Source organism: Cyprinodon tularosa, unplaced genomic scaffold (assembly GCF_016077235.1).
Source record: "Cyprinodon tularosa strain WSP-4 unplaced genomic scaffold, ASM1607723v1 ctg369, whole genome shotgun sequence".
Lineage (NCBI taxonomy): Eukaryota > Metazoa > Chordata > Actinopteri > Cyprinodontiformes > Cyprinodontidae > Cyprinodon > Cyprinodon tularosa.
The window spans coordinates 684,507-699,743 of record NW_024039084.1 but is presented as its reverse complement, the minus strand read 5'-3'; positions in this window follow the sequence as shown (position 1 = coordinate 699,743).

The window sequence follows — 15,237 nt, the reverse complement described above, 5'->3', positions numbered from 1 at the left end:
CATAAATATGGGCAGCTGCTGTGCCAGATACATGCGTAATGCATCCATTAAATATGAGTAAACTGCCTTAGAGCAAAGAGCAACAATTATCTTTGTGAAGTAATTTCAGGGGGAAATGTCTCTCAGTAAGGGCTCAGCTAATTAGATATTAAAAATGATTGCCTGCTATATATTAGATGTAAAGTGGGAGCCAAGCTTCAGACAGAGCAAAAGTTTCAGATTGATTCAGAAGAAAAAAGAATAAAAGTGGAAAATATGTGAGATGAATAAACATAGTTAAAATGTATTTACAGGACTGTGTTCTGCTTCCCATGTCTGTCTGGAAGAGATGTCCAAAGAGGGTGAAACAGCAACCTGTGAAGGCTTTTAAATATGCTCTATGTTCACCCAAGTCTGCATGTCATTCAATAATATGAAAAACAGTAAAACCTGTAATTTAAATTATCTAATTCTGTTAGCATTAAGTTAAATTAATTTCCCTAACCGCTGTTTTCCAGCATTTTCAGCCCCAGCCATGTATATATATATATGGCTGTCTTTGACTAACTTTAGTTTTTCATTTGTAGTTTTACCAAAAAAACCAAAAAAAACAAAAAGTAGTTGCTTTATCTGTTATAATTTCATTAGCACAAAATCAACTGTATGAATATTTTCATTTGGACAAACTATAATTGTCTTGATCTTGGCACTGACGAGTGGATCATTAGTCCATTTCTTCCAACTGCTTTGCTCCGCCCAGTTTTCATCTGCCCTTATCTGATCCACCTGTTCCAGCTCCTATGTACGCCACCTGTTTAAAGCCATCAGTGCCAGATTATTTGAGCCGAGTGTGAGAGTTATCTAGAATATCCTGTTGTGTTTTGACTACCTGATTCTTATCTGTTTCTGCCCCTGGATTCCTGAGTTTTGGCTTTCCCCAGTCTGTTTCTGCCTGTTCCTGTGTTCGCACTGCTGTTGGACTCTGCCTGTTGGACCTGTCCCCTGCTCTCGCTTGGAGTTTCCCTTTGGTACCTCTATGTCTCTCTGATCATCTGGTCTGAACATCTGCTTCATCAACTGCTCTGGATTCTTCCTTTGGACTCTTCTGCTCATCTGCATCTGCTTCCTTCCGCTGGTCAGTCTGCTCTGCCCCACTCCTGGAACTCTCTGGGCAGCCCACTTCTCCTCTGGAAGCGGACAGAACTAAGAATCAAGTTAGCGACTCACATGCTCGTTATTGTTCCCTGTCTGAGTCTAGTGGTCACTAACCTGAGTATTTATCTCCACAGAGAATCCAGCAAGCTGGTCCCAGCTGACGAGCCGCGCAATCCAGAGCAGTCAATATAATGTTTTACTTTGAAACTGTTCTGTCTGCTGATTTCTGTGTTGTGCCATATGACATGATCATGGTTTTTGGACATTGAAAACCAGTGTCCATATTTCATCTTGACATGATGACCAGAGAAGAAGACAAAAGCTTTGGTGAATGAACAGTTCCAAGACCCCCCCCACCCCGGGCCCAAGGGGATCCAGATCTCCAACAAGGATAAGTCCTCATGGTGACCTTTCAGAACCAAACTGCTGCAAAACAGACCTTTTGCAACACATTTCTCTTGAGTTCAAAACTTAAAGAGCCAGACTGGAGAGAAGGCCTCCTAAGGACCCCTGCTGTGAGCCGCTGAGACAAAGAAAGCCTGCGTTGCCGTGCTAAGCTGCTGGATGAAACACAAGCCTTCCAATGGACATGGACAAAAAGGTTTGCAGGTCTGGCACAATTAGGGACAGAACACGCAATATGTATAATATATGTTGATCATTTCATGTATTCACTGATGAGTAAAGACAAGCTAACAGGATGGACTGAATGGTACACTATGCTATACAGAAAGGTAGCTCTACACATGATGTAGATTGATGGAAAGTCAAAATAATAAACAACCAGACTTCCTCTTCAGTCAAGCACACTCTGCTGATTTCACATCGGAAGCTAGTTCCCATGCAGCCATTGTGGTGGCCACCCCTCTCACCACGGTAAATTGTAGTATTATCAGCTTAGCATTTCATCCCATTTTGCACAGCCAGCGACATAACATTAAAAATCACAAAAAGCCAAGATATAGGTAGGTGTTTACTTAAGTCTTTATGATTTCTACAGGCAAGTTTACCATTGTAATAGTAGAATCAAACCCTGAAGTTATGGCTTTTAGTTTCAGTGTGCAAACCCAAGATTTTGAGTGGACCATCTGGCATACCCTATGGAACATTTCTGCAGGTGGCACTGCATGCAGCAGGCTTTCTCACTTAATCTGGAATCAGCAAAAATGTATACACACTTATGTTAAAGGTAAAAGCTGCAGTTAAGACAGCATTTTCTTACCTACTTAACCCAGAAACACCTGTGGTAACCTTTGTGCTTTGGATTAGCTAGGGTCCTGCTCAAGTTAAGGGTCCCAGTCATTGCATGAACTTCTCCCCTCAGGTTTGTTTTATTTGTTTGAATAAATACAAGATTACAATTGTTTTATAACACTGGAAAAAAACATGTGTCCAAAAGATGGGCTAAGTTTAGGTGGATGGGGAGATGTCAATCTGTATCAGACACAAACTGTTACAGACTCCACCCTCTTTTCCTGCAAAGTAGATTTTTATATGATTCCTCATTCAGTCCTTTTCTGTAAGAAAACAGCCCATCTCTTTGGCAGTAAGAGATAAGATGCTGCACATTAAGGTGAGGGTTCATTATCCATGTATGATAATCATTTCATTTGAAAAAGACAAGCTACAAAAGAATTATCTGCTTTAAAAAAATAAAGAAAAGGCCAAATATGATTTATTCACATTGTTTAGTGTTAATGGTTTTGTTATTTCTCAATTTGTTTATCCTTAAGATACATAAATTGCCTTATGTAATAAAAAAAAAAAAATCTAACTTGGGTTTTGACTCATCAGGTGAAGAATTTCTAAGAGTAAAAACCATCCGAATAACAGAGTGGCTGCATCTGCCGGTATTATTCTAAATGTCGTCTGTCTGGAAAGCCTTTTTCGATAAGGCATTCTGGGTTTAATGGAAGACAGGAAAATGGAGGGCAAAAAGGAGAGAAAATTGTAATTCATTTTCTGATAACATGCATGGAGCATGGTTGCCATGGTAATGACTTTATACCACTGAGAGGATAACATAATTTTTTTTCTTTTTCTGTTTTACTGAAATACTAAAATAATAAAACTGTTTAACGTTGTTTTGCGAACGGCACAAGGTGGTACATGCATTATACATAAGCTTCACTCTACATTATTGAGTCTTGTTGGGGATGACTTTCTGAAGACTGTGATGCTCACATTGCACTCGGTACATCAGTGAGGTTGTAGTTCAGACGGACGTGATCTTGTATAGATCTCTGCAGGACAAGAAGTAGCACAGAGATGCATGTCTTACAACAAAAATATATTAACTGTAGCAGACCTTTTAAATGTAAACCATATTTATTTAGAATAAAAAGCACATTCACTCAAGTTTAGCATGATAATTCTGCTTGTTTATATATTATATCTGTAGAATATGCCCATATAACCTTGATGCCCACACTATATGTACATATTTAGTGGCCATACAGCCACAGAGTTAGTGATAGATTGTGACAATGAACCACTATTAACCTGCAATACAAGGTTTATGTGAGCTCAAACCTTTAGCAAAACTCGTCATACTCAGTCTGAAATAACTATCACTGAGATTTTTACTTAATTTACTTCCCAAAAATGTACCGTTTACCTCCTGAAATATACAGGTTATGTTTCAATATTTGATAGTTGTTTTTTATGTATTATTTACTGTGCCTACACATGAAGTAAATAAACAACTAGCCTACAATTTTGGAGAGGAGCACCAGAGTGTCTGCTGAAGGGGCAGGGGCATATCAGCTTTAACTGCGACACACGCGCAGACGATCTGGTTTCTGAGCATAATGCAGCCTTTAGCCCACCATGGTCTTTGAGGACAGAAAAAAAACACACCACAACGGATCCCTTTCTCTTACCATGAAACTGGCCAGGGAGATTTACATCGGAAAGGAAGCTATCATGAAATGCAGAGGCCCAAGGTCCAGATCTTCAAATTGACCAAGGCTAAGTCCTGATGGCTGACATTTCAGAACCAGCTTGCGGCATAAGAGATCGTATGCAACATTTTTCTCTGTGTTTCAGAATCTTTCAGATGCTGAAGAGGCATGAAAATGGCTGGAGGAGGAGAGCTTCCCTGATGCGTGTCTGGCTGAAAAAAGGGAATGTCCTCTCCTGTGAGCAGGGTCCAAAATTAAGACTCGTCATTTACCAAATACCACGAAATTTTTAATTTGGCAAGTTAATTCCAGAGCACCGTTCTACAAAAGGCGAGTAAATGTTGTGACCACAATTTTGCTTCAGTCACATCCTTTCATCTTCTGTTTTGGTTAGTCTCAATTCTGTCGCTTTGTTCCTCTGCTGTTTGTTCCTCACACCAAATGCCAAATGGGCGTGCATAGAGCACACACCCAACACCCCATCATTTAACAACAACTCAGCTGCCATCTAAACCCCAAGGGCTGAAAGAATGTTTATTGAAAAATAGTTTACTTCCCAATCCACACACACCTCCTCTAGCTGCTCTGGGGGGACTCCGTGGCCCCGTAACCCAATAAGACATGACTGGAACACCTCTTGAGGGAGGCGACCAGGAGGAATCCAGAAGAGACACCCAAACCACCTCAGCTGGCTCATTTTGACATGGAGAAGCAACAACTCTACTCTGAGCGCCTCCCAGGTAACTGAGCTCCTCACCCGATCTCAAAGGGTGCGCCCAGCCACCCTGTGAAGGAAACTCATTTCAACAGCTTGAATTCGCGATCTAGTCCTTTCGGTCATTACCCAGATCTCATGACCATAGGTGAGGGTAGGAACATAGATCAATCAATAAATCAAGACCTTTGCCCCCCTGACCCCGCTCCCAGTTTACAACAACTGTCCAATACAGCAACTGCATCACTGCCGACGCTGCACCAATCCGTCTATATATCTCATGCTCCATCCGTCCCTCACTCATGAACAAGACACCAATATACTTGAGTTCCTGCAATTAAGACAAGGACTCTCCGCTGACTCGAATAGGGGAGTCCACCCTTCTCAGGTGGAGAACCATGACCTCGGATTTTATTTTATCTCACTTATGGACACTTTATCAAATAAAAGTATTTTGCATTTACATTTTTTGAATCAAATTCTAAATTATAGCTTTGTTTAATATAACTACAATAACTTTTACTATAACTGTTTCTATTTAAAATAATGAAATAGTATTTTCTATTTATATTGTTAAATAGTGAATTTAGTTACATTTTATGTTTTTAAAAATATATGAGAGCAAATTATCTTTTTTTCTGGCCGGTAAAAGTACTCTTGGTCAGTAATTTATTTCATTTTCCGGTCCACTTGCCCGAAGAATTAATTTTAATTTTGGACACTAGCTGTGAGCCTCCCATGCCAAGCTGCCGGATGCTGGAAAAAACTCAAGCTTTCCTAAACGGATAAGGGCAGAGAAAAGGTCTGGCACAGTTAGGGACAAATGATCCAGTTGAACAATGTCTTTTGAGGATTTGAGTAAAGATAAGACTAACAGGATGGACCACATGGTGCGCTATAATAACATGTTTGAGCCGTTGATAATAAAGCTAAAACAAGCTGAGAAAACAAAGTAATGATTATTTTCTCAGATGCTCATTTTTTAATCCTCATGTTGTTTGCTTCAGCTTCACTCAAAAGACTAAGAACCAATTACTTAAAGGGTAATTCAATTTAATTCACTTTATTTCTATAGCCCAAATTCTCACCTCAAGTCACTTTACAGAGACAATTCAACCAGATCATACACTCAGGTCGATTGATAGTTTTCTATTTATGGAAAATCAGTTGAATGCATCGACTCATTGACTTTAAGGCAATCCCTCGCATCAAAAATACTTAAAGCGACAGTGGAGAGGAAAAACTCCCTTTTAACAGTAAGAAACATTAGGCTAAACCAGGCTCTTTGTGAGCAGCAATCCGCCAAGGCCGACTGTGGTTCAAGAAGACAGAAGAAGAACTACCAAGAAAGGAACAGAGATACGAAAGAACTTGTCAACTAGCTCCAAAGGCAGCCCCCCCTCCAGGAAACACCCAGCGAGGCATAAGAGCTCTGAGCCAGCTCCCATGTCAGAGGGCAAAGAGAGCACAGCCAGCCAGTCACAGTCAGAGAAACAGGACTACACTGAAAAATAGGTCACGCTCAAACATCTATAAATAATAACTATTGATTTCCGATTAAGCAAATCACTTAATAACCAGTATTTCATTCACCTCATGGATTTTCATTGTGAATTGGTTTGAAAACACATCAATTGCTTTAAATTGGCCAAAAGCTAATTTGATCACATTCCACATTTTTCAAGATAAAAACCATAATAAAAATCATATGTTTGCATCATCTCCTTGATTGTGATTTTCAACCATTTTTGTTTTCTTCTTTGTACATAGTAGTTTAGTTTAGTTAAGTTTAATCTATTTTTAGTCAAGAGCTTTTAAGAGAAATATGATTTGAGCTCGATTCACACGTTCATCTATTGTTCTAACACACAGTCAGTAGGGCGTATGTTCATAAACAATACAGTATATGACAGTCACAATCTTATCTATTTAAATACAATCTTTTATTAAATATATAAAAGTTGCACAACAGTAGCCTCTGAATACAAGAAAGGTAAGTTTCAGTTAAGTTATCTAGAAATTTACAGTAAAAATTAGGGTATTGCTTAAAAATGTTGGGAATACTTAAATGATACCATATCTTCATGTAACTTTTTTGTAAACTTTCAGTAAAATATTGAGGAAATAGACCTGACAAAAAGGGTCCTCCATAAAATTCCAAGTAAAACACAGTTGCAGAAAAGATCCATATAGGGTTGGTGCCTTCAAATCCCAAAAGTAACTGAAATAAATGTTGTTTTCAGACACATTACAGAAGGTAACCTGTATGTTTAGGTTATATAATCCTTAAATTTTAAGTACTCCAGTAAAGTAATTTGTTGGTTTTAGGAAAGTGAACGACATTGCTGATTCCACAAGAAACTTCTTATAATTAATCCAGATCACTTTTACCAAATAAAGCCAAGATATTTCAAAATTGCTAGAGTCCTTATCTTTTCTCTTATTTGTGGGTTTGCTTGTTTAACCTTGACTGCTTTGATCATAAATCTCCCATGACCTCCCACTTGTTTTGATTACCTTTGCATGGAAAATCCTTCTTCCCTTCCTCACCCTGCTTGCAGAGCGTGTTTTGGTGTTCTGACGGTGGATTATTTCCCCTCTGATAAAGCCCCCCCCCCATCAAACATCGATGATATGACGTTAAATCCTTCTTCCTGTCTTCTGTGGTCGTATATCTTGACTCCTCCTCTCCAGTCTCCTCCTCTCCTCTCCAACGTTGTCTTCTCGTTTCTCCTAATCCCACTTTGTTTCTGCTCTCTGGCAGGCTCATTTAAATATGAATGAAACCTGAGCTTATTTTCCTCAGGTCGAATTACAAACAGTTTTCATTTGCAATTTTAATTTCCTTTCTGTTTGACTCCTGTAACATTTAGACTCCAAAGTTGGACTCGAGAGTTTTACCTGTCACTGATTTAACAGGATTTCTTTCGGTGAAAGTGCAAATGAGGATAATACTTTTAAAAATACATTTTTTTAAAGTTTCGCCACTGAAAAGTCTGAACTTGTAGCCTTATCCTGTCATTTCTTAACTTAAAACTGGATGCAATGGCAGAATATTAAGATGTTTTTATGAGCCGATGTTCCGTTGGTTTGCATAAGTGGAATATTCTATCTGGTCCTTCAGTCGGCACAAATATATTGTAGGTCAATACATTCTTCAATGAGCTGAATTTATCCCTGCATATTTCTGTCCATCCCTCCATTACTGTAGCTAAATTATTTCCTGCATCTATCTTTCCATCCTTTCCTCAAGCAATCCGTTCAGCAATCAGCTTGTCCGTCCCTCTGGCTGCCCATCGGACGTTGTGGAGGCGCTACCTGTAGCAAAAACCCACAGACTTACTGAGGACAAAATAGTCTAACTTTAAAACTGTTTGTTTTAACTTGACACAAACAATTAGGGGTTTTATAATTGCAATGCTAACCAAAGCAGCTTTTTATAGCTACAATAAGATCCTAATCAGATCTTTGTAGAAACTCTTTCAGATACACATTCAACTGTAGTTAAACCATATGGTATTTTAATTACTTTGCTGACCTTTAATCAGTTATGGAGAAGTCCTGAATGATGAGGTGGGAATTAATGAGCAATTCAATAATTAATCTGTTTATTTCAGAGCCAATCAGGAGGAACGATTAGAAGAACAAAAAGAAGCTTAGAAGTAAATGGAAATTATACAGAGGAAAGTGGTTCTTTCATGGGGAGAAGTTAGGAAAACCATGCATGCATGTGTGTGTGTGGGGTGGGGTGGGGGGGGGGGTTAATTATATCAGCAGTCATGGTTGATGGATGATTGAGGTTGTAAACGCAGCCTGAGGCCTCATACGCACCACAGAACTGTTAGTCGGACATCACCACAACATGCCCGTCTGTGTAGAAATTTATGCTGAAGGTGTGAGCACATCTGCAAGGAAATGACTGCACTTTTGAGAAAAACGTTTCAATGTCAAGCTAACCTAATTGTAGAGGACTGGGATATGTATGAAAGCTTTGGCACATGTCGGCCTGCTCCAGAGTTGTGCTGGAGCTTATTTGAAATAATTGTGCTTTAAAACCGATGTTTGTCCCTTCTGTGCTTAAAGTCAAGAGTTGCTGGATTTGTTATGAAATTCTTCTTTTAATCATCTCACATTTTTAAAATTGGATTTCTAACACATGATGGCAATTTGAGGATTCTGTGTTGTGTGTTTGTGGGCAGGGAACTACTGATTTGAATCCACAGGATACCAAATTACAAATCATTTTGCAAACATGAATACTGAATATACAGGTGCTGGTCATAAAATTAGAATATCATGAAAAAGTAGATTGATTTCAGTAATTCCATTTAAAAAGTGAAACTTGTATATTATATTCATACATTACATACAAACTCATATATTTCAGATGTTTATTTTGTTTAATTTTGATGATTACAAATGACAACAAATGAAAATCTCAAATTCATCATATCAGAAAATTAGAATATTGTGAAAAGGTTCAAAATTGATGGCCCCTGGTGCCACACTCTAATCAGCTAATTAACTCAAACCACCTGCAAAAGCCTTTAAATGGTCTTTCAGTCTAGTTCTATAGGCTACACAATCATGGGGAAGACTGCTGACTTGACAGTTGTCCAAAAGACGACCATCGACACCTTGCACAAGGAGGGCAAGACACAAAAGGTCATCGCTAAAAAGGCTGGCTGTTCACAGAGCTCAGTGTCCAAGCACATTAATAGAGAGGCGAAGGGAAGGAAAAGATGTGGTCGAAAAAAGTGTACAAGCAAGAGAGATAACCGCACCCTGGAGAGGATTGTGAAACAAAACCCATTCAAAAATGTGGGGGAGATTCACAAAGAGTGGACTGCAGCTGGAGTGAGTGCTTCAAGAACCACCACACACAGACGTATGAAAGACATGGGTTTCTGCTGTCGCATTCCTTGTGTCAAGCCACTCTTGAACCACAGACAGCGTCAGAAGCGTCTTGCCTGGGCTAAAGAGAAACAGGACTGGACTGCTGGTGAGTGGTCCAAAGTCATGTTCTCTGATGAAAGTAAATTTTGCATTTCCTTTGGAAATCAAGGTCCCAGAGTCTGGAGGAAAAGAAGAGAGGCACTTCATCCACGTTGCTTGAAGTCCAGTGTGAAGTTTCCACAGTCAGTGATGGTTTGGGGTGCCATGTCATCTGCTGGTGTTGGTCCATTGTGTTTTCTGAGGTCCAGGGTCAACGCAGCCACATACCAGGAAGTTTTAGAGCACTTCATGCTTCCTGCAGCTGACCAACTTTTTGGAGATGCAGATTTCATTTTCCAACAGGACTTGGCACCTGCACACAGTGCCAAAGCTACCAGTACCTGGTTGAAGGACCATGGTATCCCTGTTCTTAATTGGCCAGCAAACTCTCCTGACCTTAACCCCATAGAAAATCTATGGGGTATTGTGAAGAAGAAGATGCAATACACCAGACCCAACAATTCAGAAGAGCTAAAAGCCACTATTAGAGCAACCTGGGCTATCATAACACCTGAGCAGTGCCACAGACTGATCGACTCCATGCAACGCCGCATTGCTGCAGTAATACAGGCACAAGGAGGACCAACTAAATACTGAGTGCTGTACATGCTCATACTTTTCATGTTCATACTTTTCAGTTGGCCAACATTTCTATAAATCCTTTGTTTTTATTGGTCTTCAGTAATATTCTAATTTTCTGATATGATGAATTTGAGATTTTCATTTGTTGTCATTTGTAATCATCAAAATTAAACAAAATAAACATCTGAAATATATGAGTTTGTATGTAATGTATGAATATAATATACAAGTTTCACTTTTTAAATGGAATTACTGAAATCAATCTACTTTTTCATGATATTCTAATTTTATGACCAGCACCTGTAAATAGGATTCACTGTATGGAAATCCAAAATGTCCTTATCTTACAGTAAGAAAATGTAATTAATACCTTTTTTTTTGAACGGCTAACAATGTTATTGTTGGGATCTGGGGATGTACCACCTTCCTCCAGCAGAGTGCGCTGTGGGTCTCCTGGGCTGGAGCCCTCCAGCACACCTGAGATGCATCTACTCATCAGGAGACCTTCCCTTTATAAGCAGCTGCCAGACCTTCCTTCGACGCCGCAGTGTTGACCTTAGTTTGGTTAGCAACCTGAGCCTCTGTTACTTGAAAGAATCTAAGTTGTCTCTAAGTGAGAAAACTGGTTCTAACCTTCCTCTGTCTTTGCTCACAGGACACCTGTCTCAAGCCTGAAGCTCTGGGTGAGCTTAACCTGCCTTCCAGCCCTGGTGAGCCAAACCTGAAGATTCCTATTTGGTTTACCCCTACTGCTCTCTGTGAAGAGCTGGAAACTCTGATCAAGGTCTGCCATTCAAAGTCAGAAGCTAGACGCTGCAGCTGCTTGTGTACTCTGATGAACCAACAGTCTCTGGACCCAACGGTTCCCTCTCTCACTAGAAAAGCCTGGACCCCGTCAAGGTAGAATCAGAATTATCTAAAAGGACTCATTAAGCATCTGCCTGCCCAGCTAATCAAACTATCATCTCTGCAGACTTCAGTGAACCCAACCCGGACCTGTTCCAGATCCAGTTCATGTTTTTGTGTGTCAACATTTTTCATCTTGTACTTTTTCCGAGTTCATATCTTAGTTTTCCCAAGTATTTAACCATGACTCAGATAAAACAATTGATTCCCGAGCCCTGCTAAATTTAAAACAGGGAAATTCTACAGTGGCTGAGTTCTCCATTGACTTCCGGGTTAAAGCCGCAGCCTCAGGTTGGAACGATTGTGCACTTAAGAGTGCTTATTTTAAGGCTTTAAATGATAACATCAAAGACGAACTAGCCACAATCGACGAACCAGCTAGTTTGGAGGACTTAATCCGTTTAACCATCAGACTGGATAACAGACTCCGAACTAGAAATAACTCTAGACAAAGAGGTCTAAATTTTTCTGTGTCAGCTCCTGCATTTAACAATGCTTCTGTTTTTTTCTGGACCCGCAGAACCCAGTTCCAAGCCAAGGTCTAAAAACCAGACTCTTTCTGTGCCCGTCCAAGTCTCTCACTCAGATGGAGCGGAGGTCGAACCCATGCAGATTGGACACACAAGGCTATCCCCTGAGGAAAGACAACGAAGATTTAGGAGCAATCTGTGTCTGTATTGTGGTGAGACTGGCCATTTCATTGCTTCATGTCCGGCTAAGTCAAAAGCCAGGGCCCGTCAGAGGAATTAAGGAGTCTGACGGGCCATCTGAAAACTGAAAAAACTCCTCATCTGTTGTTGCCCGCTACTCTTTTTTTTTTCCAACCAGAATCTCACCTTGTCGGCTTTCATTGACTCTGGGTGTGAAAGAAATCTCATTGATTCAGATCTGGTCCAGCAATTAAATATTGAGACTGTCCCTTTATCTAAGCTTCTCAGAGTATCCGCTATTGATGGAAAGAAGCTTCATCAAGTCACTCATCAGACACAACCTCTAGAACCTTTAATCTCTGGAAACCATCGTGAAACATTAACGTTTTTTTTATTTTCCTTCTGCATGCTCCCCTCTGGTGCTGGGATTCGAGTGGCTGGAACGTCATAACCCCCATATCAACTGGGCTGAACGCCACATTGAGTCTTGGTCCACTTCCTGTCATGAGTCATGCCTTCGTTCAGCGGCTCCAGCTATTCAGTCCCCTAGAGGTAGGGGGGAGATGGACTCTCCTGACCTTACTTCTGTTCCTCCGAGTATCATGATCTGGCACCAGTCTTCAGTAAGGTTAGTGCGACATCTCTTCCACCTCACAGACCTGAGCTGCAGCTGTGCAGGAGGCTCCCTCAGAGGATCCACGGCGGACTCTGCTGGAGAAAGGTGGAATTTCTCCAGCTCCCAACAGTACCCCCCCTCAACGACCGCCCCTTGGCAGTCCGGAATAGGTTGATGGGCAGGAACGCTCGTACTCCTCGATAAGGGCAGGATCGAGGATGTACGAGCCCGGAACCCACTGGCGATCCTCCGGTCCGTAGCCCTCCCAGTCGACGAGGTACTGCCATCCGCGACCTCGTCGACGGGAGTCCACAATGCGACAGACAGTGAAGGCCGGATGACCATCGACCTCCAGGGCGGGTGGTGGGGAGTCGGACGGTGGGCACAGAGGGCTCGAAAAGACAGGCTTGACTTGGGACACGTGGAAGGTAGGGTGGATTCGGAGGGACTGAGGTAGTTGGAGACGGACGGCTGAGGGGTTGATGACTCGAGTGATCTTGTAGGGCCCGATGAACCTAGGAGAGAGCTTTCGAGACATCCCCTTGAGGGGAATGTCTCGAGTGGACAGCCATACCTCCTGGCCCTCAGTGTACTCGGGGGCGGGGCGTTTCCTGGCGTCGGCGAAGCGTTTACTGGACTCTGTTGACCGGTTGAGGGTGGCGATGGTTTCTCTCCAGATTCTTTGGCAACGGCGGATGTGTTGGTTTACGGACTGGACCGAAATCTCTCTCTCGTCTGCGGGGAAAAGAGGTGGTTGATAGCCGAGACTAACCTGGAACGGGGATTGTCCGGTGGATGCAGATCTGAGGGAGTTGTGTGCGTATTCTATCCAAGGGAGAAATTGGCTCCAGTCCACGGGATTGTTTGAAGTGAGGCAGCGAAGGGTTGATTCCAACTGCTGGTTCATTCTCTCAGTCTGACCATTAGATTGGGGGTGGTAACCAGAGGTGAGAGAGGGTTTGCAGCCGAGGGCAGAACAGAAAGCCTTCCAGACCTGGGAAATGAACTGAGGGCCTCTGTCCGAGAGGATCTCTTGGGGAATGCCGTGTAGCCGGAAAACATGCTTGATAAGGAGCTGGGCTGTCTGGAAGGGCGTGGGAAGTTTTCTAAGGGGAATAAGATGGCAGGACTTCGAGAAACAGTCAACAATGGTGAATATGGTGGATATACCTCGAGAGAAAGGGAGACCGGTGATAAAATCAATGGCTATATGGGACCAAGGACGCGAGGGAACAGGAAGTGGCTGGAGCAGGCCAGAAGGAGGTTGGTGTGAGGCTTTGTTACGGGCACATGTGGGGCAAGCCAACACATACTCCTTGACGTCCCTATGGAGAGTGGGCCACCAGAAGCGTCTTGAGATGAGGGCTGCAGTTCTGCTGACTCCTGGATGAGCAGAGAACTTGGCGGCGTGCATCCAATGGATGAGACGGGACCTGACGGAAGATGGAACATAGGTTCGGTTAGTGGGACCGTTACCTGGATCGGGTTCAGTGGCCAGGGCTGAGTTGATGAGGTCAGTTATTTCCCAGTTGACCACCCCCACTGTGCAGGAAGCCGGAAGAACAGGTTCAGGTGTCTCGGGATGATCGACGGAGTAGAGACGAGAGAGAGAATCGGGCTTGACATTTTTGGATCCGGGTCTGAAGGAGATGATGAGATTGAACCTAGAGAAGAAAATTTAACACCTGGATTGGCGAGGATTAGCCTGTTTGGCTGACTGGATGTAAGCCAGGTTCTTGTGGTCAGTCCATACAAGAACCGGATGCTCAGCTCCTTCCAGCCAATGTCTCCATTCTTCCAACGCCAGTTTAATGGCCAGAAGCTCTCGGTCACCCACATCGTAATTTTGCTCTGCAGAAGAAAGTCTACGGGAGAAGAAAGCACAAGGATGTATCTTTTGATCTGAATCTAGTCTCTGGGATAGGACTGCTCCAACACCAGAATCTGAAGCATCCACCTCAAGAATAAACTGCTTCGCTGGGTCAGGTTGCATAAGCACAGGTGCTCTGGAAAACAGGGATTTTAATTTATCAAACGCTGCTTGAGCCTCAGGAGTCCACTGAAAAATGCGTTTGACAGAGGTCAGAGAAGTTAATGGAAGGGCGGTCTGGCTGTAGTTTCTGATAAACCGATGATAGAAGTTAGCAAAACCTAAAAACCTTTGTAGCTGTTTGCGGTTCTCTGGAACTGGCCAGTCTAATACTGCCTTAATCTTGTCCTCAGATGGTTTTACCTGGCCGCCCTCGAGCACAAACCCCAAAAAGGTGACTGAAGGTTGATGAAATTCTCACTTCTCGGCTTTCACGAACAACTTGTTCTCCAGCAGTCTCTGCAAAACAAAGCGGACATGTTTCTTGTGTTCATCGAGGTTCTTGGAGTAAATGAGAATGTCGTCAATGTACACGAAAACAAATACATTGAGAAAGTCTCTGAGAACATCATTTACGAGGGCCTGGAAGCAGGCTGGAGCGTTAGTTAGACCAAAGGGCATTACTAGGTATTCGAATTGGCCCAAGGGTGTTTTGAAGGCTGTTTTCCATTCGTCGCCTTCACGGATCCTAAGGAGATGATAAGCGTTTCTTAAATTAAAGGTTCAAACGCAGAGGCAAGGAGAGGAAGTGGGTATTTGTTCTTAACTGTAATCTGATTCAAACCTCGATAATCAATACAAGGTCTCAGGGAACCATCCTTCTTCCCCACGAAGAAGAACCCAGCGCCCAATGGAGAGGAAGATGG